The following is a 24,882-nucleotide window of genomic DNA, read 5'->3' as shown; positions in this document are numbered from 1 at the left end:
CACAATAAAATTCATTCTTCATTGTGATCTTCGCTGGAGACTCTTCTCGAATGCTCCCTTTAAGCACAGTGCTCCTCCTTTCCATGTCAGCATGTCCCGCAAATGCAGCCACTGCTGGAATACAGGTACCTCAGGGCTTTGACAGAAAAAGAAATAGCTCAAAGACAAATCACTGATTTCAGAGAGTGCAGCCAGCAGCAGTGGGGTTAATGAACAAAATGACACGTTGGAGAAGTAAGAATATTGATCTCACTTTCCTTAACCAGCCAGGTAATGTGGGGGCAGGCACCGAAATCGTAACTAGAAACATACAGATGTCATTAAAACACACAAAACCCATCACATACATATTTTAATCTTATCAGAACTTTTGTTTGCAGAGATACAATAAATATAGACGGCACTGTTACTGTGTAAACATCTTCCTTCAAATCACTGAAATGTCAATGTAGATTTTAAAACACACTTGTATATACTTTCTTTTTTTTAAGTAGAAAAAGAGCAAATAGTTATAACAAGTAAAATGCACTTGAGAAAAGTCCTGAAATGAACTGAAAAAGGATGAAACCATATGAGAGAATACATCTGGAAGAATGGCATTTTTGTTTGCTTAACAATAATCAAATTTTCCTAGCAGGAAAGCTGGATGGGAACTCCCTGTACCATCCTTCATTAGTTTCAATTAATAGTTTATTTGCCATTAGTTAATCTATGATACTGCTGGGTCTTTTTACAAGCAGCCAGTGCAAGTTGAGAAGAAAGTATATTAAATACCAGAAGGAAAATGAGATGATATAAAACAGCCCCTGATCCTGCTAACCCCTGCTCCTCGGAGCAATCCCCTTTCTTTCCTACTTACTGCACAGTGCAAGAGCCTCGGGATTAAGTCAGATCTTTGAACCATAATTCCATTTATTTGGAGAGACAAATGTGCCTTTCGCTCAACTTAAACGTTTCCTTTTAAAAGAGGCTGTCAAACCTGAAAGCACATTAAATTCACGTTTAGAACAAACTTTGTTCTTGCATGGTTCCAGGCACAGGACACAGACGCGGTGCTGCCCGAGGTTCAGGTGCCGGATGGACACCTGCAGGAAGTCAGGGCTGGCCGTGCCTCACGCTGCCCCTTCACCACCACAGCTGCTCCTGTAGGTGAAGGAGGCAGAACAGAAGGTGATACTATTCAAACATTTATCATACAGCATTGGGCACACTGTCAACAACAAAAGACATGTAACATGTAGCCCTTCTTTCACACGTATTAGTGAACAACCAGTCACAAAATGTTATTTTATTTGCAAGACTGAGTTCTGAGTTTTTGGTCTATTTCTCATTCTATTTTCTAGGACAGTTTTTGTAATAGTTTGGATCCAGCTGATAGATTAGTATCACTAACTCACCCTTTCTAAAAGAAAACCAGATTGAGTCATTTAATAATTCAACACTAGACATCTTTGAACCCAAAATTATTAGACTGCCTTATAGATCAGTAAGGCACATTTTGCCTCAGTTTGGTAAGAAATATTTCATTTCCCCCAGTTTCATCTGGTTAGACACAAAAACTTCAGGACTTCTCAGCTATTTGCAATGTCCCAAGTGTAAGAACAAAAGCTTGGCAGGTAAGCAGCCAGTTTCAGCTCCTTCACTGCCTAAACCTTTGGTAGAACTGGTTTGTGCTCAGATCTAGCACAGGATTTGGCCAGGTCTGACTGGCCACCCATTACCTGCACCCATTAGGTACTATGGCCAAGGTGTCAGAGAGACACCTCCTGTTGAAGGGTTAAGACTCAGGCAATGCCTGGCACGGGTCTCCAGGTCAGGGAAGAGAAAGCGAGTGGATCTCCTGCACTAAAGTGAAAAACTTTGTGTCTGACACTTCGCCTGTCTACATAAAGAGCACTTGCAGTTTGGCCCAAGCCTGAAGTTGCTGTTTAAGTAGCCCTTGTCTATAGAAATGTTAGGAGACAGTCCAAGCACCATCACAGCCTGGCACATCACTGAAAAAGCAGTCAGTGTGATCCTGCAAGGGTATAATGGTCCTTCTGAGCAGCATCAATCCAAAATTAATTTCCCTTTCTCGTGACAGTACAAGCTCTAGCACAAAGGTTTGGTCTATGAGAGCAGTTGTGAAACACACACAGTGATTTTAATTTCTAGTTCGAAATATTGTCCTATGGGCAGTCAGATCTGGGGCTGAGCACCAGCACAGTCACAGCTGAAAATCCACAGTTACAATTAGTAACTACTGAGGTCCAAACAGGTGCAACAAGTTATAATTGACTGACATCTTGATGAACATACTTACAAGCCATTTCCAATGCAAGGCAATGTAGAAATACGCTTATGTAAATACTCACTGGAACTTGTGCAAAAACAGGAGAAATTAAGCCAAATAATTTTTCAGTTACAATCAATTTGACGTTTGTTTTGTTTGAGCTTTTTGAGGGAAGTTCCCGAATATCCCACCAGGCTCTAACAACGTTTGGAATACGCTGTTCCTCCAGCATGCCTCATACACGTATAGGTCAGCCACGCGCCTCGTGCTCAGCCTGCAGCCCATGTGATGCCTTGTTTACCCACTGCACAAGCAGATACGTGCAGCAGCCATTCCATGGCAGAACTTGCCTCGAGTCCACCACTTTGCTGTGCTGGAGTCTGCAAACACTGGGTGGCTGTGTTCCCCTCCTCCTCCCTGTTCAGCAGCGTCCACGTTTGTTGTTTGGAGTGAAACTATTCCAGATTCTGGAGAGCAGAAACACAGAGAGAGACACCGAGGGCACGAGCACATTATCAGAAAGAATTTGAGTGCTCCCAGCAGCCCAGCAGCAAATTAGAAAGTTTTGGCTCCCAAGAATGAGTTGTGTTGTTTGTTCCTGCACACTGCAGCTGCTCTTTCCCTCTCTTCCCCATCCCCCTCCATTGGGTGGTTTATTACACACAAGCCACTAATGAATGGGAGCCGCTGTTTTACAGTACACCACACTTACAGGACTTATCTCTAGGCCCACCACAGATTTGACTGATCAACAGCAGGGCACCACCATCATAATTCTTCCTAGAAACAGGAGGATAAAAAGGGGTTTGTTGGAGGTTGGCTGCGTCTGCAGAGAATCCTGCCTGCGGGGCCTGCTGATGCCATCGCTCGCTGCTATGGTCTCTGGCCTAATAAGGTACAGAAACAAAGATTGTTCACTTGTTCAAGAACACTAAAGCACCCGAGTGACGGAGAGTGGAGGCAGCGGGGCACACATCCAAGTGGGATTAAGGCCACAAGTGCAACTTCGCAGGGCTGGCTGGGTGGCAGGGGGATATCTGCCTCTGAAAAAAAACACCCAGTTCAAACATAATTTATAATGTGTCACTCAGTCAGAGGTGGCTGTCATTAAGAGTTAAACGTCGCACTGTGTTCAACTCATTCCGATAAGAATTCCCTAAGCTGCTTATATGTTATCATAACTCATGAGGAACTGGAGCAAGAGCAGGGAGGGGGGAGGCTTTAAGGGTAGGATGAGACCCAGCTGGGGTGCAGGGACAGGGGAGCAGTACTGGATGGCCGCCATTTTGGTGTGGTGTGCCAGATGCTGTGGGGCAATGCTGGACAGCCACCATTTAGGTGTGGTGTGCCCATATACTGCAGAAGCACTGCCACACACACACAGTTTTGCTGCGGTATGCCCACACGTTGCAGGGCAGCAGAGGACAGATACCATTTTGGTGTGGTGTGGAGTGCCACATGTTGCAGGGCAGTGCTGGATAGCCGCCATTTTGGCGTGGAGTGCCCACACACTGCAGGGAAGTTCTGGAGAGCCACCATTTTGTTGTGGAGTGTCCTTACGCTGCAGAGCAGTGCATGATGGAAGCCATTTTGGTGTGAAATGGTGTGCCCACATGCTGTGGGGCAGTACCAGATGGACGCCATTTTGGTGTGGTGTGGAGCAGTGTGCCCACACGCCAGCAGGCCCAATGCAGTACACAAGGTGCAGGACCTGCTTCTGGGAATGCATCATTATTACCTCAGCTGTGGAATAAGGGAAATTCACCACAGCTGGCAGCTAAGCTGCTGATAGTGAAGAAGGAAGATATGTTGTAGCCAAGTAGGATGCCCTTCAGTTAATATTGCTTACTGGAGATGGGCCCCAATGGCAGAGCAGGCAAGCAGCTCTGGTGGGCAGCACTCAGTGCTGCTGGCTGGCCCGGCAGCTCTGAAGTTTTTTTCTCTGGTCTAGGGAAATCCAGCAGTAGGCTCTCACAGAGGGCCCAATCCCACTGAACTTCAGAGGCCTGGTAGAGAAACTTTCCCCAACAGTTTTTCTGCTGCCTTGCATTAGGTGTTGAGGGAAATCCTGTGTGGAAAAAGGACAACAGCCCCATGAGATTGTCCATTGTCACAGCTCTTTCCATAGCAGCTCACTGACCTAGCACAACATCCAACCCAATCCCCCGCTGGGAGAGGCTCTCTGGCACAACCTGTGCAGAAAGGCCGTTTGTTTATCTGCTAGCTGCGACTGCCGGATCGCGTTACACCTGCTGGGGCTGCTGGTAACGTGGGAGGTGGATGTTAGCTTGGCACTGTTGCTTTTATAAAGCCTTTAATGTAACAGGCTCTGGCTGTGTTCAGGTGCTCACCCATCAAGTCAAGGCTTAGGGAAGCTTGTGCTGAGACATCCCAGGCTCCCATTTCCTTGTCACTCAACTCAACAACTGCAGTCTGGCTGCGGTAGGTGTAGGAGAAATAGTTCTTCTGCATCTCATAGTGAAACAGCCACCCCATCTTCACAGCCACGGATTTCAGCTTTCCTTGGCCTTTCCAATTGCTTGTTGTGATGACATCTTACACTGAGCATAACTGGCTCTCTGTGCTCAGCCAGGCACCAGAAGATGAGATGCGATCATGAGGGTACAGTGAGTCACGAAGGACACACCACTCTCCAGCAGCCCGAGATGGGAGCATGGCAGTGTCAGTGATGAGAGATCTTCAGCCAACCTTGGTTCCCCAGCCTCCCCCTCTATGGCTTTCAGGTTTGCTCTTGCTGAGGGAAGAGGAAGTCCTAAACAACTTCCTTGCTTCCCTGAGGCATATTGCTGTGTTATTTCTGCCTGGTCTGGCAGGAGACCAATGTCTCCAATTTGTGTGTAACCATTCAGAACCATTCCAAAAGGTATCCAGTTTTCTGGGTACTGCAAGGCAAACATATCACCAGCTCCAGCTGTCCTCAGACAGGCATGAGCTCGGATGGGTAAATCACAGCCAGCTTTGCTGGCTACCACACAGTGGTAACTGCTTTGCTGCTGCTGCTTCATGGACACCACACTACAGGTGTGGAGTCCAAAGAATCTGCACCTTGCATGTGCAGGTATGGACTCAGGTCGGCTTGCACTTATGGAGAGGTTTCTGTGCCTCTGGCTGAGGTGTTACAGGCTATCTGGCAGCTGATACCTCAGAAAGCAGTCAGCGTGCTGCAGCTGTCCCTTTCCATGGTGAGCAAAACGAAATCAAACTGCATGCGCCCATTCCTCTCATGCAGCCCAGCACTGTACGGAGCACAAGCACACACGGGAGGTGGACTTACTATACATGTAATGGCAAAGATTTCTTCTAATAAGTTTCTCCTTCTGAAGTCACTCAGGCTTCATAGAATCTCGCCTGAAAAAGTACAAGACAAGTTATAAGTCAAAATGGAACTCACTCATTTATCTTCCCCATCTGTATGGAATGCAATCAGACAATAAATAAATACTGAAAAATGCATTTGTTTTAAATGTCTGTGAACAAAGGGTTTGACATATTTGCAGTATGTAATACTGTTTTTAAAACATGATTTTAACCACCTGATACATTCAATTAAATATAGAACGCTACACAAGTTGTATTTGCATTCTAGAAGAGCAGCTCTGAAAGAAACTGGAAGTGTGGCAAACATTCTGAAAAAAAAAAGTGCTTTGAACAGGGATTGAGATCTCCTTGAAGGGCTGCAACAGGACTGACTTTATAGTATTACTTGTAAAAGACAAGTGTCTTGTTTTTCCTTGCACGACAGAGCCACTTTGAGAAGGACAGACTGACAGCTTGGTCTGTGCTCCAAGAAACAGCAAAAAAAAAAAAAAAAAAAAAAAAAAACACTTATTGGAGTTCCTTTCTCCAATATTCAGTGAAATTCCTACTGCAGTAAATAGTTTTTAAACAAACAAACAAACAACACAGAAAGCAGAGATAACTGATGGGAGAAAACAGAGGCCGTTTTCCAGGCAGTGACACTGCCACTTTAACAGTTTCCCACTGTACTTCAGTTTAGCTGCCAGAGAAGCCTTGTTCAGCCTATTTGGGGGCCCCATGAAATGCTGCAAGCGTTACTGAAATGAGCACTTGTCTTTTGTTGTGCTGCATGCTAGCACCATACAGTGCTGAGCTGATAAATCCACTTTTTCTAGCACAAGCATTTTTCAAACAAAACTGCCATGAGACTGATGAGTAATGCCAGCTTGCCAAAAAAGAAAAAAAAAAAAAAAAAAGAAACAAAAAAAAGAAACCACACCAGCACTGCTGACAATGACAGCTGTTAAATTCACATATTCACAAAATGAGATGGGTTACATAACTGGAAACTACACGAGCAACTAAACAGCAAGAGGAACTGCTAAGCAGGGCGCAAATCGGGATCAGGAAGGAGCGCATCACACGTCCCTGTGTACTCTGCCCACCAGTGACTGCAGACAGCAAAACTTTCAGGCATAAAAAAGTACTTTGTGAAATTATTATTATTTTATAGACACAGTGCTGAGCTCTAGAGAAGGTCTGTAACACACACAAGGCAGAGCAGGAAGGCAAAAAATCATCCTGTCACCACATCACCTGCCTTTATTTCAGCTAACCTCAAGCAAAATTGTACAAAACCAAAATAATCTGCGCTTCCCTTTTGTTTGCTCATGGCCAGCTTCATTCCCATTATATGGTAAGAGATACTTTAATTTAGATTATAAATAAAGCATTTGACCTGGTGGAAATTTAGCGCTTACAAGTTTTTGTTACAAGAAGGAAGTGTATTCATGTGGCTATTCTTCAACTGAGAACTAAACATGAAATGAGCAACTAAACACATAAAGTTCCTCATGCTTTACCACACTACCTGTAATAAATGAGGCTAATGCAAAAAGATGTGAAGACAAATCAGGAAAAAGAAATGAAACGATCGAATGAATATTTTCAGAGTGATGTCCCCTAAACCAGTGTGTAGGTACAGTCTGCTGTGTAGGAGAGTAGTGAAAGCAGAAGCAAAATATTAGATGTGCATTAAGCCACAAGCTGAGATTGCTGCAAACAATGGCTAAGTCTGTTTGCTCTTGGAAGCCTTAATGTAAGGAAACATCCTTATAAGAGATGAAACAAAAGCAGGTCTATAAGTGACAATCCCGTAGGCAGTGAAGGATTAAGAACTTCCTATAGCTCCTAAAGTATCAACCTACATTGTAACCCTTCCAAAAAGGCTGCCCTAAGAGCTTTCTGTGACTTAGTCTGCCCAGAATAGGGAAAAGCATCAGAATTAGTTTGACTTTCCCTCTGCACGCCAGCCATGCACACACTTAAAGCAGAGAGGAGAGGTGAAGAAAAAGAGAAGGAAGTGCAGCACTTATTCGGCATCTCCTGGCAGCACACCTGTCAGCCCAGCTGCCCACTTGCCCTCACTGCTTCCTGCAGTGACTGCAGAGCTTCTCCAGCCCTGCTCTTGGCTGAGTAGCACTTCCCACTCAGCAGCACTGGAAATGTGGTTTTCATACAAAAACAAACACCAGCTAGGCTCAGGCTTCAGTGTTAATTTGTAGTTTTTATTTTCTTCATTTTGCTTTGAAGTGCTTTTTATTGTTGTTGTTTTGTTTTTCTTCTGCTTGCTTGCTTGCCTGAGTGAGAAAGCATGCTCATTTGCTACACACACGTAATTCATTTGAAAATATTTTCTGCTGCCTGATGGACCACAGGCTGAGACACAGTCCTGCAAAACAGGCATCCTCAGACCTTTCAGGTCGGCAGATCACTCTCAGCTGTCAGACTTGAGTGCAGGCTGCCACACACTCTTCTCATCAAAATTTTAATTGAAGACCATGAGCGTTATTATTTAATACAGTTCCACAGACCACCTGCAGCAAACTCACCAAGGCCCCATGGATTAGCAGTGATCCATATGATAGAGGCTGGGAACCACCAGCTCAGCGCCCTTGCTGATTCCGACTGCTTGTCCCTAACGCTGTGTTAAGCCCATTCATGTATATCGTTCTGTTCAAATGAAAGCAGCCTGCACTTCAGAAGGTATTTCATGGAACCAAATGATTGGGAGTGAGAACTTCCCAGATCTGGAGTAGCCAAAGAAGATGAGCAATCCCACTGCAGCAACCACCAACACACACCACATCCCAGCTGTATGAGATGAACAATTAAAAAAAAAGGCAAAGAGTTACAAAAGATGCAAACCCAGAGGCCTCTTTCAGGTGGCATTTGTACACCTGCAGTTGATTATAAATTGGACGGGATCTACAGTGTTCAGCTCAAAAGAATTTGCAACAAGTAAAAGGTCTCGAGATCCCTTGTTATTCCCTCTGCTAATGATTCCTCCTTCCAAGTCTTTCGAGAAAGTCTGGGGCAATTTTTACAAAGTTCCAGCGCAATGGTTGGATTCTCTGCTTTAGATGGTTGGATCAACCACCCTGCTTGTTGGGTTGAACTGTATGCTCACTTTACAAAGGAAATATGAATATTTAAAATAAATAAATAAATAAGTAAAGCTGCTAAAAATTCTGCAGTTGCTTTTGAAACCACTGAGGATTCACCTTGCAGCTGCTCATGATTCCTATTTTTAAATGCTTTTTCTGAAAACCAAGCAAATACGCTGATGCTGATCCTCATCAAGGACTGCGAGCTCTGCCTTGCCAAGCTTAGTCATAGAGGGCACTCCCCTGAACTAACATGCTTGCTAATGCAAATAAATTGGTTTTAGTACAGTTCTATCAAAAATCAACAGCAACAAACTATGGGCAGTAGTGAGGATGGAATTAGAGTGAGTGTTGTCACTGACATGCGTATGTAAGTGCATACATGATGATGTGCGTATGTAAGTCTGGGCCTCACATTATTTAGGGCACAGTTCTGCCCCTCTTATTAGTACCAATTCATCTCCTGCTCTTCAGATAACCCCCACGGGCAGATTATGGCAGCCCTAAGAGGCAGAACCTCAGCCAACAGGCGGCCCTGGTTCTGGGCTTTGTGCAGAGCCAGGCTTTGTCCCAGTCCAAGCAAGAGGCTCTTGCTGTTGCAGAGGATGGCACTGCCTGGCGGGGCGATGCCGTTTAGCACAGGGAGCACAAAAAGTCTTTGGGCAGGATTCCCACTGGGATAAGTTTGTATAATTTTTCCAAGACTGGGAACAAACATTAACGCAATTTTCTTCCTTCAGAGCAGTTTTAAAGTCACTCATAGTGTGAGAGCATTTTCCTCCTTGGAGACTGGACTTTGCTCCTCCATGCAGTTCCACTTACTCACCTGGTGACTGTGATTGTGAGCACGGTGTGCAGAGCTGGGGGCTTGCAGGGGTGATAATCAACCAGGACAGCAAATCCTCTTGCTCAGAGGACAAGTTTATAGATTTGTTTTAAAAAATTAAGCCTCTGCAGCAGCCTACCCTCATCCCCATCCCAATGGTTTGCTGCTTAAAATCTTACAGGAAAAATGTAATTTTCTCTATTCTCTTCTAGGAAGATGAAAATTTTCTTCTGCAAAAACGTGTATACCCAAAGCTGTGGCTTGTCCATTTGAATTACAGATCAGCAAAGAAAGCCTGAGAAACTCTCCTACTTTCATTCCATTCTGAGTGTGACTTGATTTCCCAGCTTAAAAATAAATTTACACCAATTAAGAGCTCCTTGAATCTAGAAAGAGCACATACATTAGAGATATTCCTCCCTAAAATAAACATATTGCTTTAATAAGCTATCTCCTGGGTTTTAGGATCTTAAAGCAAAAGCGTGCTTCCCAGGGGCCCGTCTCACCACACGTCGGCCACCTTGGTTTATAAGTTAAAAATCAAAATATGAGTTTGGTTTGAAATATATAAAGTGCTCATTTCTCCTGTGTTCATGCTCAATTTGATATTGTTAGGGAGAAAAAAAAGGGTCCTTGACAGAACGGTTTATTTGAGGAATGGTTAATGCTAATACAAACCTTCCACTAACGAGGATGTTTAAAATTGTTTTTTAATATGCCTTTAATGACCTCAGCTCCTCATACCTACCTCCTCGCTTCCAAAACTGTTTGCACTGTCCCCAATAACACTCAGCGGAAAGCTGTCGCTCCTGCCTAAATCCTTACTTAGGTTGGATGCTATGCCTCCGTTAGACAGGGTCACGAGGTCACGATCGATTTTGGAGGCCACCTGGAGAGCCCAGGCCGTGAACTGACTCAAAAAATTTATATCAGAGCGGGAGCGGCCCACCTCCCAGGGCTGAGCCCGCGCTAAGGCCCTGCCGTGGGACGGAGCCTGCAGCCCCAGCGCGGGGAGAGGCCAGAGTTGTTGACCCCGCGCGCTGACCCCTTCAAACTTCAGGAGAATTTTTCTGGCAGTTACCACGGTGACTGGGCACTCCAAGCTTATCCTTCTTACCACAGGGAAAAAAAAAAAATTAAGAGGGAAAAAAAAAACGTTAAAACCTACCTCGTAGAGATGTCTATCAAGAAGCAAACATGTAAATGTTTTAATTGTTTGCTTCGCTCCTTGGGCTGCTCTGGTTCCAGCTAAAGCATCCGAAGCTGCCGGCAAGAAATCGGTTTGGCTGAAAACATTTCGACTTCTGGAAAAGAAATGTTGAATGGATTTAGCACTTCTACAATCTGCCTGTGGTCACGAGTGGCACACTAAGGGGCTTATTGTGAAATCATTCTTATTTTTTCTTTCTGTGTCTGTCCCCAAATTATTGCCATTTTTTATCGAATTCAGAACAAACTGAGGAAAGGCTCAGGAAGGGATTCCAGCTGCCTTCAGCTTTTCTCCAGTTAAGAACCAACAGCCTGATGACAGCACTGAACACGCAGCAATATGCTGCTGTGGTCCCTTCAGAAGAGGCTGCATAACCCACTTAATGCACCATGAAATATCATTTAACAAGTGCAAAAGAAAAAAAAAGTTGTCAGACACCTTTACTGTTGTTTTTTTCAGGTACTTTGAACATGACCCATTTCTCACTTACAAAATGTCCCAGGTAAGCAAGTTCCCATGATGCTGACAGAAATGCACCGAGGGGTCAGGAAGTGCACTGAGCAAACAAGAAAACAAAATGCACCCTCTGTTCCTAAAACACTAAGTGAAAACTGCTGCTGCTTAATTTCCAAGCAATCCTGTACAACAGATGAAGCTTTTATGCAAATTTTTCGAGTGTTCCTATACCTAAAGAGCTCTTTCTGAAAGGGAGTGCAGACCAGCACGCAGTGTTAGTGGGGAAAAACCTGCTTAGGGCTTCCGATGGCCAACCTTCTGTCAGCATCCCCAAGCTGCTGTGGGCTGCCCGCTTCTGGACTACAGCTGAACAGGGGTTTAATGGTAGAAAGTTTCACGTCATCTGGTCTCACACGCAGTCTTGGAGTATCTCTGTCTGTTTGCAGAGCTGAATAGAAATATCCAGATGTGTTCAGCCAATGCTCAGGGCTGAGGTGGCCGAGGGGTCTGCAGAGGTGGCTCTGGCACAACACAGTGCCTCAGCTCCTGTGGGTGGAAAATAACGCAGGTTTGTGTGTGAGAAGCAAACCGCGCACATCTGCTGTTTTGTCACACATTCATTTTTCATTTCCACTACAAGGAAGAGAACAAGGAAGGCCAGCATGTGTGCACCAACCAACATTTAAAAAAAAAAAAAAGTGAATACAGAGACTGCAAAGGACTTTTCCTCCACTCAGAACTGGTTAAATTGCTCTGAAACATCATATGCTTCAATGCCAAATAGATACATAGACTTGTGGTAATATCATTCAGCAGTTTTGAATTAACCGTGAAAACAATTTAAATTAAAAACACTTAGAGATTGTTTTCCTATTACTAGACAAAGGCTAAGCCTCTCCTTAAGAGATGAATTTTTTCATTTGTGCTTTTATTGTGGCTAAACAAGGTGGTTTCATGTTTTCCCCTTTTTTTCTGCATGAAATAATCTAAGTTGGAACAATTAGGTGGCTGATTAATAGGCCAGAGGGAAGAACAGAAGTGTCTGTTACATTTTATTTTTTGCACTCTTTTTCAACAGCCCTGTATATACAAGCATGTGCTTTTCAATTAGATAGCATGATTTATGAAGTCATGCTCAGGGCTCGCCAGGTTGTTGACTCAGATTAGAGCTATGATGCCAGCTCACTCCCTGGTGACAAACACTGACTGTCCTTCCCGCAGCCAGGCACCCCTGGCAGCCTTACTAAAAGACCTTGTGGTTGGCAGAGTGCTGGGCAGGAAATGAGGTCCCCTCCGGTTCGGGACGGAGATGACTGGAGTTACAGAAAGCTGGAAAGCAAAACCAGGACCTCCTGAGTCACAGCCTTCCAGCTCCCAGGACCCCACGGCTCCTGGCACACCTGCACCCCCTGCACACCCCCCGTCTTTCCAGGAGCCCCCGGAGAGCTTTGGGTCCGGCTGAGACCAGACAGCAACTCCATGTGGGAGAGGAGAAATGACGGCACAGCTGCCCCTGTTGTCCCCCCATGTCCCAGCCTGGCCTCAAAGCTCAGCACCCTCCACAGGGACACTTCCCTGCTCGGTCCCAGCTGGAAGGTTTTGGCACATCTTGGGGTGGTTTGCTAGCTGCATTATAGCAAGGCATTTATCTCGGCCTGTGGCTTGGGGATCTTTTGTGTGGCCTCCTCTCTTCTAGGAATTCCATGTATAAATCACTGGAAAGCAGGAAATCTGTAAGCCGTGGTGGGAAGCTCACGCTAGGTTTGGCACGGACAGCTGCAGACCACAGAGCATCTCGAGCTGTAGGTGATGTAGCAAGCCAACACTTGACCTGAAATGGGGGAACTCAGCCCCTATTCTGAGGGTTTCTAAGTCATCACCAGGCCTCTGGAAATCAGTCAGAAACTTGCTGGATTTATGGGAAAGGACTCCCTGATGCTCCCTGTATAACATTTCCAGTTTGAATTTCCTCAGTGCAATAGAAACAATAATATTTAGACCATTTGGGGCTGAGATTATTGCTCTAATAAATTGTTTCGGTTTTTTTTTTTATTGGTTCATTGTGGCAAATAAGTCCCCGATTGATTTTTCTCCTAATCAGCATGGAGAATGCATTTTGCTGTAATTAAATCCTGTGTAACTGGGCACTCTGTGTTCACTTGTCTCAGAGCTCGCCGTGCTACGAGATACAGCACATCAAACACCGCACTGTACGCGATAGGCACCCTGCCAGCCCGGCAGCGATTATGCGAGCTCGCCTTCCGTGTGCTTACAAATGTGAGGAGCCGGAGCACGTATGGAGCAGCGCGCATCACTTGGGAGACGTAGGAAAGATATTAGGGGAGGAAGACGGACAGAGGGAAGGCTCAGCCCTTTCCCATCCCAGCCCGTCCCGCAGTACCAAGCCCCGGCTCCGGGCTTGGATCGGAGGCCTCAAAGCGGGGAGCGAGCGGCGGCCGCGGGAGGGGGGCGGCGGGGGGGCGGCTCTCGGCCCCGCAGCGCTCTGGGGAGCTCCGGCCGCATCCTGCCCGCTCAGCGTGCTGCTGCTCGTCGCCCCCCGGCCGCGGGGAAGCAGCCCGGCGGATAATTACCCCTCGCTGCAATCCGCAGAGCCGGCCTAATCCGAAAGCTCAAGTGCCCGTAAGTAAAACTTCAGGAAAAGTTATTGAAACTGACAAATACAGGGTGACAAATAATCAATAAAAGCCCAGTCCGACATCCTTTATTGTTTCCAGGCACTAACAGCAAGTAATGAAACCTCGGCGAAGACGGGGGGTGGGGTGGGGAGGGAGCGGCAGAACCCGGAGCTGGGCTGCCGCTCGGACGGCCCCTAGCAGACCCAGCACGGAGGGATCCCTAGGAAGGGGCGGGGAGCGGGGGAGATCAAAGTGTCCCCCTTTCCCCGAAAGGCGCCGGGACCGAGCTCGGAGCGGCCGATGCTCCGCGCGCGCACCCGCGCGGGTCCCCGAGCGCCGCGATCCGCTCTCGGCAATAAATGACAGGAGCGAGGACACGACGCGCTGCCGCTCATTAGCATCTCGGCCCCGGGTTTGCAACGCCGCAGTTTCTAAAGTTTCAGCAGAAGACGCCGGGCAAGATAAATCTGTGCTGTCGTTTCTCTCCCTGTCTCTCCGAATTAAGTTCTGATCTATCAGTTGAAACAGCGGCCAGAAAGTTGATTCGCTTTCTGTTAGGATTTCGGGTTCAACTGGGGGCTCCTCCCGTGGCTTTAAGCTTTTGAGCTGTGTAAATGAACGGCAGTGTCACATAATCGATAGGAAAAACTCAGCTGTCACAGATCCGAAAGCAGCCTCCCGCCACAGCAATAACATGATTTGTCATTTCAAAGTTTGGGAACGTGCTGGCTGTGTGCGGGGATGACGTGCAGGGCGAGCTGGGGGGGTACACTGACCCCAGCTCTGCCAGCACTTCCCCCCCCCTTCCCCCTTCCTCATCCCCCCCCCTTTCCCCCACACTCTCGCTCCTGCACTGCTGGAGAAATTTCTCAACTTTGTCGTTGGGGGGGGGGGGTGACCCAGAACAAATCCCGGTGTCATCGTGGCCTCACCGAAGCGCCCGTGTCGTCCTCCCCCACCAAGCTTCCATCCCCACCCCACCCCCCTCCCCGGCCTCCAGGACGTGCCCATCTGGAGCACGCACCGTGAGAGCAACTGTGACCATCAGTCACTAAAAGCCACACGCTCCAGTGGGCCGGGGATAAAACGAAGTCCTGGTGACGCCTGGTTAAACCACTGACCCTCCTGCCAGCGCTGGAAAGGGATGGGGGGGTGGGGGGTGTTCGGGCAAGTCCCTCCCAGCAACCCCAACTTCGGAGAGATCGAGTTGGAGCTGTGCAGGGAAATGAGCGTCACCGGGCAGAGAGGGCAGTGCCGGGCTGAGGGACCACAGAGCTGACCTGCAAGGGGACAGACACTCGGCAGAGCCTCCCCCCCCAGCCCCTGCCGTGCCCCAGGCACCCAGTGTAAACAGGGATGGCAGAAAGAGCCTCATGGGCACAGATTTTCCACTAAAACCTTTCCTTTTTTTTGATGGGAAGGACCAACCTGTGGCAGGGGATGCGGAGCTGGGAGGTTTCCCTGCTCTCAATCCCCGTCCCGTGCTGCACAGCCCTGTTTAGCTGCACACACACGCGAGAAAACAACACAGGCAGCACACAGCTCACATGCACTTGGGGAGGGCTTTAGCTTCAAATTAGGAAGCTCTCTCAGATGAGCGATAAGTTCTCTTTGGTCAGACAGCAGCGTTTGATCGTATCTTTGTGTTTTTGTCCCCACCACAAAGGGACCTGCAGGCTGAATCAAGAAACGGGATTTCAGATCCTTTGATTTGACATAGAGAAACTGTTGCATTTGTAATATTGTAACACTCTAAAGGGAAAAAATGAAACCTCTGTAGCTGAGACAAGAAGTGTGCTTAAGTACCACTACATTTCAATCCCCATTTGGATATAATTTAAGTCTCCTCTGGCTTACAGTAATATACTCTACAACCTTGAGGCTATCCAAAAGGAGGGATTTAATGAGGCCGAGTTTATACACGTATATAATTTAGAGGCTTCGCCGTAGCTGTAAGATCACAAATGGTACATGTGTAGTGCAAAGGAGCTGAAATCCCATCCAGGAACCAAGTTGCTTATTTCTGAAGGAGCTGTCATTTCCAGCAGGGGGGACACAATGAGAAGGCCAGGAGCGATGGAGCTCTGATCTCCACCAAGGAGAGATAACCACCTGATTAAAAAGGGCCTCTTGTTCCCCCGTCACTCGATCGTCGTGTGAACTTCCCTTATTTACAATTATAGGCAATGAGAGAGTTACCCAGACTGCAGTACACCCATAGCTTGGGGTTTATCCCTCCCTTTGTTATCAGGACCAGCTCTAGGGCAGCTTTGTGGACCGCTCACAACGTGGGAGCACAGAAGTGCTCTGAAGAATGGAGGTGATCCGTACATTCAGGGCCACACATATGAGCACCACACATACAGCCCCTCTGGGATCCGAGCGAAGGGGCTGGGCCCAGGTACGGCCCAATCAAACCAGGCTGCTCACAGCCCTCAAACATGTGTATGTACCACCAGAAAGCAAAGAAAGGGTCATCACACTGAAATGCCACATCATGCTCAGTACCTCCTCATTTTGGGGCAGTCCGAAGCACAGACGAGGACCAACAGCCCTAGTGACAAACATCTCCACTGTGTTGTGCTTACTTCCTTTTCCATCCTAATATTAAATGGCACAGTGTTTGCCAGATTATTATCCCACTATTGCTTGTGCATTTGTCTCTTATGTCTAGTGTCTGTCATTACACAAAGCATTTTGAAGAGCTAATTTCAAAAGACAGAAAGTCTACACTTACTATAAAAGTCATTAAATTAGCATGACAAGCATAAAGTTCCTAGGTTATAATTTGGTTATGGATCTGAAATCTCTCCTGCTCTCTCTCTCCACTTGAAGGATGAAGGCTGCAGCGAGGCATGGACACCAGTGAGGACAACTGAGCCACAGTGTGCAAATAGGGAACAGGGGAGAGGTGCAGGTTCCTTGGTACGGCAGTGGCGAAAGAAAGGTCTCTCATTTCCATCATGACTCCCAGCAGACAGAGAAAGGGCTGATCTGATGGTTTCCTGGCACAACAGGTGGGAACACAACGTAAATCCACCCTGATGAATTTCACATTCATTAACAGGTTGCTTGAAGAGCAGGCAGCACTCTTGCTTTTCAGATGCAACTAAATGCTGAGATGGGAAGATGTGTTATTCAAGCAGCCATTGGCTGCTTGTGCTAAAGCTGCAATACATCCCATTTATTTGAATTGCTTCGTCATTCTGGAAGAAAGCTGAGGAAAGGCGGGAGAGAGGAGAGGTACTTCTACCATCTCTGTGTGCACCTGCACTGCCTGAGCACACCAACCTCAGAGGCTGCAGAACATCCCCAAATACTGCCAGGACCACGAATGCACACAGTGCAGCCAGGCGAGAGCACCCAGATCTTCCTAGATGCACAGGCATCTCCAGGACTCACTGCATTTCAACAACAAGAAAATGAGAGAACAGCCAGGGCACTCCAACCTGGTGCTGGCAGGAGACACTGCCCTGGTGGTGATTTAGGCACAAAATCTGCTGTCAACATTTTTTTCCCACCATCACAGTGTGTCCATGAGCTGGTTTGTTTGCTTTCAACCAGGCACTGCGAGTCTTGGAAGCCCTACATTTATTTTTTCTTCTTTAAGCACTTTAATTATCATTGCTGACCTGTTGGGCATACCTACAGTATCCATGTCCTTTTTACATCATTGCCTTCCCTTTCTCTGCATGTTTCTGCCATTTAACACTTGCTGCCTTTGCCATTAGAGTCCTAGAGTGACCCCCATGGGTATCTTTGACAGAAAGCCCCTCTGCATTCCTGCACTGTCTCCTTACTCAAGTAATAGCAAAGGACCATTCACACACATGGACCACACTGAAGCATTAATTAGGCTGATGAAATCCATAGAAATGTATGGATTCAGCATAATCGAGTTTCTTCTGCTGACTATAGTTAAGGAATACGTGAGCAGCTGGGAGAATAGAAAGTACTGTTAGGGTGAAGTCATGCATGTAATTGAGTATATTTAACATAACCATTTTAATGATCGGTGATTAAAAGTGCATCTACTTAAATTGTATACCTCTGCAATTTGTCCACATCAACTTTAGAGCAGGCACAAAGGAAAGGTCGTCATATAAATTTATAAACAACATCCCTCCCTCGGCTGTGCAGGGCCGTGGCTGCGCGGTGGCAGCGGCGGAGGGCCCGAGGCGATGTGATGTGCGATGTGAGCGAGCCCTGCCTCGGCCCGTCCTCTCCCAGGCACTCACAGCTCTGCAAGTGCTTCAGCAGCGAGTTCTCTTCTCATCTGTAACTGCTTACAACAATTAGATCCTTTGGGGAAAAAAAAACAACAAAAAAAAAAACAAAAAAACCCCACCACCAACAGCAACGGAAAAACAGGGTTTCTTTCTTCATGTATTAGAGGAGTGCCTTTCCCCTCGCTTGGCAATATTAGGGGTGTGTGTGAGTGTGGGTATCTTTCAATAAAACCTCGTCAAAAGCTGCTGGACACCCAGCAAAGAAGTGATGGAGATCGATGCTCCACCTGCGCTGAGCAGAGGCGCCGGGGCTATTCATGCCATGTGGGCAGAGTGGGCAGAGAGGGCAGAGCAGGCAGTGAGGGCAGTGAGGGCAGAATGGGCAGAGTGGGCAGAGTGTGCAGAGTGGGCAGAGCGGGCAGAGAGGGCAGAGAGGGCAGAGCGGGCAGAGAGGGCAGTGAGGGCAGAGTGGGCAGAGGGGGCAGAGAGGGCAGAGAGGGCAGTGTGGGCAGAGCAGGCAGAGAGGGCAGAGTGGGCAGAGAGGGCAGTGCGGGCAGAGAGGGCAGAGCGGGCAGTGCAGGCAGAGAGGGCAGTGTGGGCAGAGCGGGCAGTGCGGGCAGAGCGGGCAGAGCGGGCAGTGCGGGCAGTGTGGGCGGTGCGGGCAGTGCGGGCAGAGCGGGCAGAGCGGGCGCCCCGCAGACCCCCACCATGGAAACGCGGGGAGTCGGTCCCCTCGGGCCCATGAGCTGGGAAGGCCGGGAGCCTCTCTCGCCTATTCAGCCTGCCCGGGCCGGTCGCAGCGAATAAATAGAGTCATTGTGGAGCCCATCCATAAACCGACCCGGCTCCCTCCCCCATCCCCTCTCGCCCTCCCCCCGGCCATTTATGCCCAAGAGCACACGAATCCGCAACCGCTTTGCTCCGAGCGGAGCCCAAACTTTTCTCCCCGTCAGTGCGCGGCGCCGGTGGGAAAGGTTTCCCCGCGTCAGGCCGGGACGTGAACCGGTGCGGAGGGGGGGCAGCCCGGGGCAGGACCCGACCCGCCGCAGATAGCGGTTCCCGGCGGCCAGATGCACTCGGCAGCCCAAAATCGGGGGCAGAGCTTCACTTAAGCCGACGGTGGCGAACCGAAGGCGCGGCGGTGCCCCGCTCCGAGCAGTGCTGGGAGGGGAAGCGCGGTCGGGGCCGGCGCTGGGCGTGCGGGAGAACTCGCTGCCTTGAAAGCGTATTTTCCTTCCAGCGATGGTGGCACTTAAATGATAATGTGGGCAATGAAACCGGGGAGATTTATATCTTTTGGAAAGTAGGACGAGCCAGATGGTAATAGCGCCATTAACAAACAAACTTCGGATCCGCAAGTGAAGCTTGAAATTGGGAAAGAGATCTGGAGAACAAAAGGAGCTGCTGTTGAGGGGGAAAAAAAAAGAGTCCCTCTTCTGCCGGAGCACATTCTGGAGGGGCTGCTCCTGCCCGGCGCGAGATAATAAACGACGGCTTTTTCCTCCCCTGTTGCGACTGAGAAAGGACAGAGAAAACTTTTGCAATAGGCAAATGTGGCATTTATTTATGTGTAACCCTTTGTAGTCTCAAGTGTCCCAAATGGGCCTTTAATTCAGAGCCCCGGTTTGATACGGGAGGGATTGGTTCTCCCGAGTTTATTTTATACAAACAAAGCGCCGCTTGTGGAAGTGGAAGGGCCAAAAGTTCAGTAATCATTTTTTTTTAATTCGGAGTAACGAATAAATACGAAAGGTTAAACGCTATGTGAGAGGACAGCAGAAACGTCTGCGGGATTCAGCGCGTCCTCTCTCCGCCATTCGTCCCTTCTGCTGCCACCCCCGGGCGCTGTTTGCTGGCAGCGGGGGGGGGGCAGGCAGGAGCGGACCCCCCCGATCCCCCCTTCGGGTTCTCTCCCCAGGCTCAGCCCCCGGCACGCGCTTTCCCGGGGGGGGGGGGGGGGGGGGGGGGAAGGGGGGGAGTAACTCGGCGCGGTCACCTCCCAAAGCCGCAGCGATGCAGATGTGCGGAGGGCTTTAGAAGATCCCCGCGAGCATCGCCCTTCCCGAGTAAAGTTGGTGGTGATTAAATGATTAATGATTTAAAAGATGCCTGTTAACAGCCCCGAGTTGAGAGACGCGGACCCACGCTCTAAAGTGAAATCTAACGTGAGTTTTTTCTATGTGCTGGAGATCTTTAAAAGCCCCAAGGACTTACCCTTAAGGCATTATTCAAAGAAAAAAACTGAGACTGGCGGTTCGTCACAGGCAATTGTAAAGGGTTTCAAAGGACCGATCAAACGAGTTGGAGAGTAATCTACATTAAAGTCCGGATGGCAGTGTTACAACATGCACCTGCAGGGTATTTGCTATCCGTGCCCCTTACAGAGCTACAAATCACCATTAAAGAAAGCTGCTTAAGCTTCCTCCTCGCTTCTAGAAAGACTTACTCGGGCTCCTTCACTTTGATATTTATACATCTTGTTATTGATAAGTACGAGGCTCTGGGTTCCCTTCCCCCTTCCCCGCCGTCCCCATACCCCCGCGATCTCCGGCTTTCGGGACGCACCCCACGGAATCCACGCGTGGCCGCGTCCCGGTCCCCCCACGCATCCCCCCTCCGTGCGGGGAGCAGCGCCCTGCGAGGAGCCGCGGAGGGCCGGAGCGTGGAGGGGGGACATTTTTTTCTTCTTTATTTATTTTCTTTATTTTGTTCCCACCCGCCGGCGCGGCTCTCCCGGGCGGCCGCTGTCACCGGGGAGACCGGGGCAGCCCCGGCCGCATCGGCACGCTGCCCGGCCCGGCGGATTTTCTCACAGTTGCGGGAGGTGCAGACATGGAAATGAGCTCATTACGGGAAGGAGTGGCGGCAGCAGAAGCCCTCCCCGCCCCCGGCCCGGCTCGGCCCGGCCCGACCCGGCCCAGGGCTCGGGGGCGGCTCCGTCCCGTTGCTGTTATTCGGGGAAGTTTCACCCACGGCCGCTCTCAGCCCCGCGGCGGGAGCCCTTAACCCCTGGCACGCCGCTGCCATCCGGGACAGCCCCGCCGAGCCCCCGGCCCCGTGGCCCCAAGCCGTTCCCACGGCTGCACCAGGCGGACGCGCTGCTGCCCGCGCCAGGTGATGCCAAAGTTGCCAACTAAACCAACAAGCCGGGAAAGGTAAAACTAAACAAACAACTAAATAAGAAAATAATAAAAAATCCGCATTCGTTGCCGGGAATCTCAGCGATCTGTGTTTCACCACTTGCCTCGAGTGGGTTCTCTCAACCAAACAAACACGAACCGCCCCGGGGCAGTGCAGGGGGCTGCGGGCCCGCGTTCCTGGGGCTGAGAACGGGAGCTCCTCCGAGCACGGCGGTGGAAACGCACCGGAGGGGCTGCAGAAGGGGACTGAACCACAGTTTTCCCGGCCTCTTCGTGTCAAAAAAAAAAAAAAAAAAAAAAAAAGAGAAAATCTGCCGTATTTGTATGTCTGCCCCATCTCCTGACACCCCTGCTTGCGCAGAGGCCGACACACATCGCCCTAATCTCCCGCTGACGGTGCTCCGCGCGCATCAAAGCGCGCATTGTTCGGCGCCCGAGGAGGCAACGGGACGGGGCTGGGGCTCGGCACCGCTGCCAGCTCCCCTAGGCCAAAGTTTTCCAGATCACTCTTCCCAGCAGAACTGCCCTCTGACAAGAGGGCTGGGCGGTAGGGCAAGGGCTCCGCCGCGTAGGGCTCGTCCCAGCCTCAAGCGCGAGGGAAAATTCCGCGCAGCGCCCGAAGCGCGCAGCCCGGCGGGTTCGGAGGGGATCGGGGCTACGTGCAGAGCCGAGCAAGGAACGGTGCAACTTCCTCTCGGAGCCGTCCCGCGGGGTCCCCGATTGCCCCCCGGATTAGGGGCACCGCGAGTGCAGCCGGGAGCGTTTGGGCCGGTGCTGGGGGGAGGCCAAGCTGAGGGGCCCCGCAGAGCAGAGGGGGAAACTCCCAGCGGGGTTCCGGGGTGCCGTTCCATCGCACACCCCTGGGCCGGACAGGCCCCGCCGTATTCCCTGTGCAACTCGCAGCCTCCTCCAAACTGCTGCAAACTTAGCTCCAGGCACGTCCGCGGGATTGGCAAGAGGGTGACGAGACACCAAACCCCCCCGGGCTCCCCTCCCCTCCGCCGAGCCGAAAAATGCCCGCAGCTGCCCGGGGGGGGGGGCACGGGGAGAGCAGCGAGCGCTACTCGGGCCAGGCGCTGATTTGGAGCTCGGAGGCTGCCAGCTGAGGGCTGGGTAGCAACCAGGGGAGAGGGGGTATTGCTGCGGGAAGATTTAGGTTGTTGCTAGGATGTGAGAACAAAAAATCTTCAATAAGTCGAGGAGGGGGGAAGACGGGGCAGTGGGGGAGGAAGGGGGGTTACAAGGTTTGTCACAGGGAAAAGTGCAGACATCTGCTGGAACTTCCATATCTAAGCTGTTCATTTACAGGAGCCAACTTCTGAAATCTCCACAATTAGATCTGCATTGTTCTTTCTCAACAACACTGCCTAGAAAGAAAAGGTCTTCTCTGTCGGGGCCAATCCAACGAAGCGTTTGACGTTATTAAATAATAAAGCGATTGTGATTTACATTGTTGTTCAGAAAAAGGGCCAATTATCCACTGTTATGTTGCCATAAAGATCATATTAACTCGAATTAGTAATCAAACAATATGCTAGCGTTAAAAGTATAGAGAGGGCAGCGCGAGCGGGCTTGTCGCATCCTCACTTGCGCGGGTAAAACCGGAGCGCACAAACACTGCGACAGGCGTGCAAACTTCGTCCTCAACGGGAGAGAAGTGAGCGAGGTGCCGGCGGGCCGGGGCCCCGTGTCGGCGCTTTGCAGCGAATTCGGAGCCACCCAAACCTCGGGCTGGTTTTGTGTTTACAAATTAATTGGCCATGATATCGCAGAAAATGTTCCACAGCGCTTGACGGATCGGGCGCTGTTTGGTCTGTGCGATATCGGGTTTCGGATTGGCATTTTGAGGGCTTTTGGGGTTGGGTTAGGTTCGTTATTGTTATTATTATTATTATTATTATTATTATTATTACTCGGAACGGTGTTTTTAAAAGATTTCAACCCGAAAACGAATCTCAGTGCCACCCAAACGCGGAGCCAGACGCATCCTTGCACTCCGCCAAACGCACTCCGCCGTAATCAAATAATTATTTTTATTAAAGCAGTTATTAGGTTTATAACTCATTTGCCACTTAAATTTGTGCAACCAACCAAGGCGATCTAAATAGGTTTGAGTTGCCCCTTGGGTCCGGGATGTAAGCGGTAAGCAGGAGGATTAATTACGGGTGTGCGCAGCGCTGGGACAAAAAGGCTGTGAGCAGCGCGGGGGCTGCAGTGGGAGCGGCCGCCCCCGGTACGGCACCGCCCGGAGGGCACCGCGCGGCGCTGCGCAGCGCAGCGGGACAAGGGGAGCTGCCGGGGGGGCTCCCACTTGTTGGCTCCCACCTCCGCTGCCGGGTGATGCTCCGGCGGCAGAGACCCGTTGGAAAGGTCCCGAAAACGAAGTGAGAACCGTCCGTATTTTTTTTTTTCTTTTCTTTTCTTTTCGTATCAATATTATCTTTTCCCTTACGCCTCGCCAAGATCCGCTCTTTTGTGCCCGGGGTGACGAGAGCTGACCCCTGGGAACACGCTGCAGCACCCACCGGAATCTGCCTGATCTCCACCGTCATCTCCCGCGATCACGTCGCGTTACAGCGTGTGTGAGGGGGGTCGGGTTCGCTGTCAGCCTCTCCCGCTTAGCGGTGATCAGGCAAAGAGTGCCTTTGCCAAACGGTTCCAGAAGCTGACGCTGTTTGTTACCACGACTGGGGGGGGGGGAAGAGGGGGGGGAGAACTTTCACAGTAACGTGGCTCTTTAGAAGCAAACAGAGCAATTTTCCCCGGCGCAATGCACCAGCAGCTACAACCAGAAGAGCTTAACGTGCTTCTTGCAGGACGGGTGCGAGGACGCAGCGGGTGCGGGGGCTGCTCCGGGCCGCCCCGAGGAGTCGGCGCGGTGCGCGGCTGCTGTAGGACCAGGAGGGGATTGGGGGGGCACAGCCAGAGGCCGCGGGCTGTGCGGTCAGCCCTCACCCTGCGAGTCACTGCGAATAAAACTCGAGGAACCGCGTGTGTAACATCGGACTTCCTCCGAACAGATCGCCGGGAATAAAAAAAAAAAGCGATAATAATAATCACGATAAAGTGAAGGAAAGAAGCCAAGAAAAACCAATCTGCGCCGAAATAGTAGAACAGCAAAGTTTCTATCCGTGTATAAGGATAATATATTAAGCCAAAAAGGAGACAGGTTATCTCTAAACAGGATTAATATGCGTTCGTGTATAGGATTAGACAATCTCATCCATTTAAAAACAGTGTCTCTCCTCCTCCCCACGCCATTTTATTATATATATTATATATTAAAAAAAAAAAAAAAAAAAAAAAAACTTTCCCTGTTCGGAGCTCTCAGAGAAGGCATTTTATTAATCGAGCGGCTTTTGTTCTTTCTTTTTCTTTTCTTTTTGCAATCGGACGCGGCTGATGGCCCGGTCTGAGCCGCCTTAGAAGGGACCAGGCCAGTCCGTAAAACCTGTGATCAAAACAGACCTTCTTCAGAGCGAGCACAGCAGATTTAAATGTTGGTCAAAAGGAGTCACAACTGTTCATTAAAAGCGAACCCTAACTAGGGCTAATGTATAGCCATTTTGTGGGCTGAGAGCTGTGGAAAGAGGCGAAAAAAGTCTGAGTGTGAGCTGATGCCGTGCTGGCTGGCAGTGTGTGGTCTATTGTAGGGAATGTGCTTTTTCCACTGAACAGAGAGCCCCCC

General features: G+C 49.5%; 1 long non-coding RNA gene across 8 annotated transcripts in view; it reads right to left on the bottom strand.

Moving 5' to 3' along the window:
* Window positions 1-335: 335 nt before the first annotated feature.
* LOC122185475 overlaps window positions 336-24,882 on the bottom strand; it is a 219,364-nt gene continuing 194,817 nt past the window's right edge. For 6 of the 8 annotated variants that reach the window (XR_006180879.1, XR_006180878.1, XR_006180876.1 and 3 more), the window contains 4 exons: window positions 11,505-11,735; window positions 10,692-10,827; window positions 5,568-5,641; window positions 336-3,052 (listed from right to left, as the gene is read on the bottom strand). This is a non-coding gene — a long non-coding RNA (uncharacterized LOC122185475). The remainder of the gene's footprint in view (window positions 3,053-5,567; window positions 5,642-10,691; window positions 10,828-11,504; window positions 11,736-24,882) is intronic. The other 2 variants (XR_006180877.1, XR_006180874.1) reach the window with 2 other exon arrangements.

The sequence above is a fragment of the Lagopus leucura genome, unplaced genomic scaffold, assembly GCF_019238085.1.
Source record: "Lagopus leucura isolate 7727_CA_CO unplaced genomic scaffold, USGS_WTPT01 Super-Scaffold_100029, whole genome shotgun sequence".
NCBI lineage: Eukaryota > Metazoa > Chordata > Aves > Galliformes > Phasianidae > Lagopus > Lagopus leucura.
The sequence above is the reverse complement of the archived record's forward strand: the minus strand, read 5'-3'. Positions and strand labels throughout refer to the sequence as shown.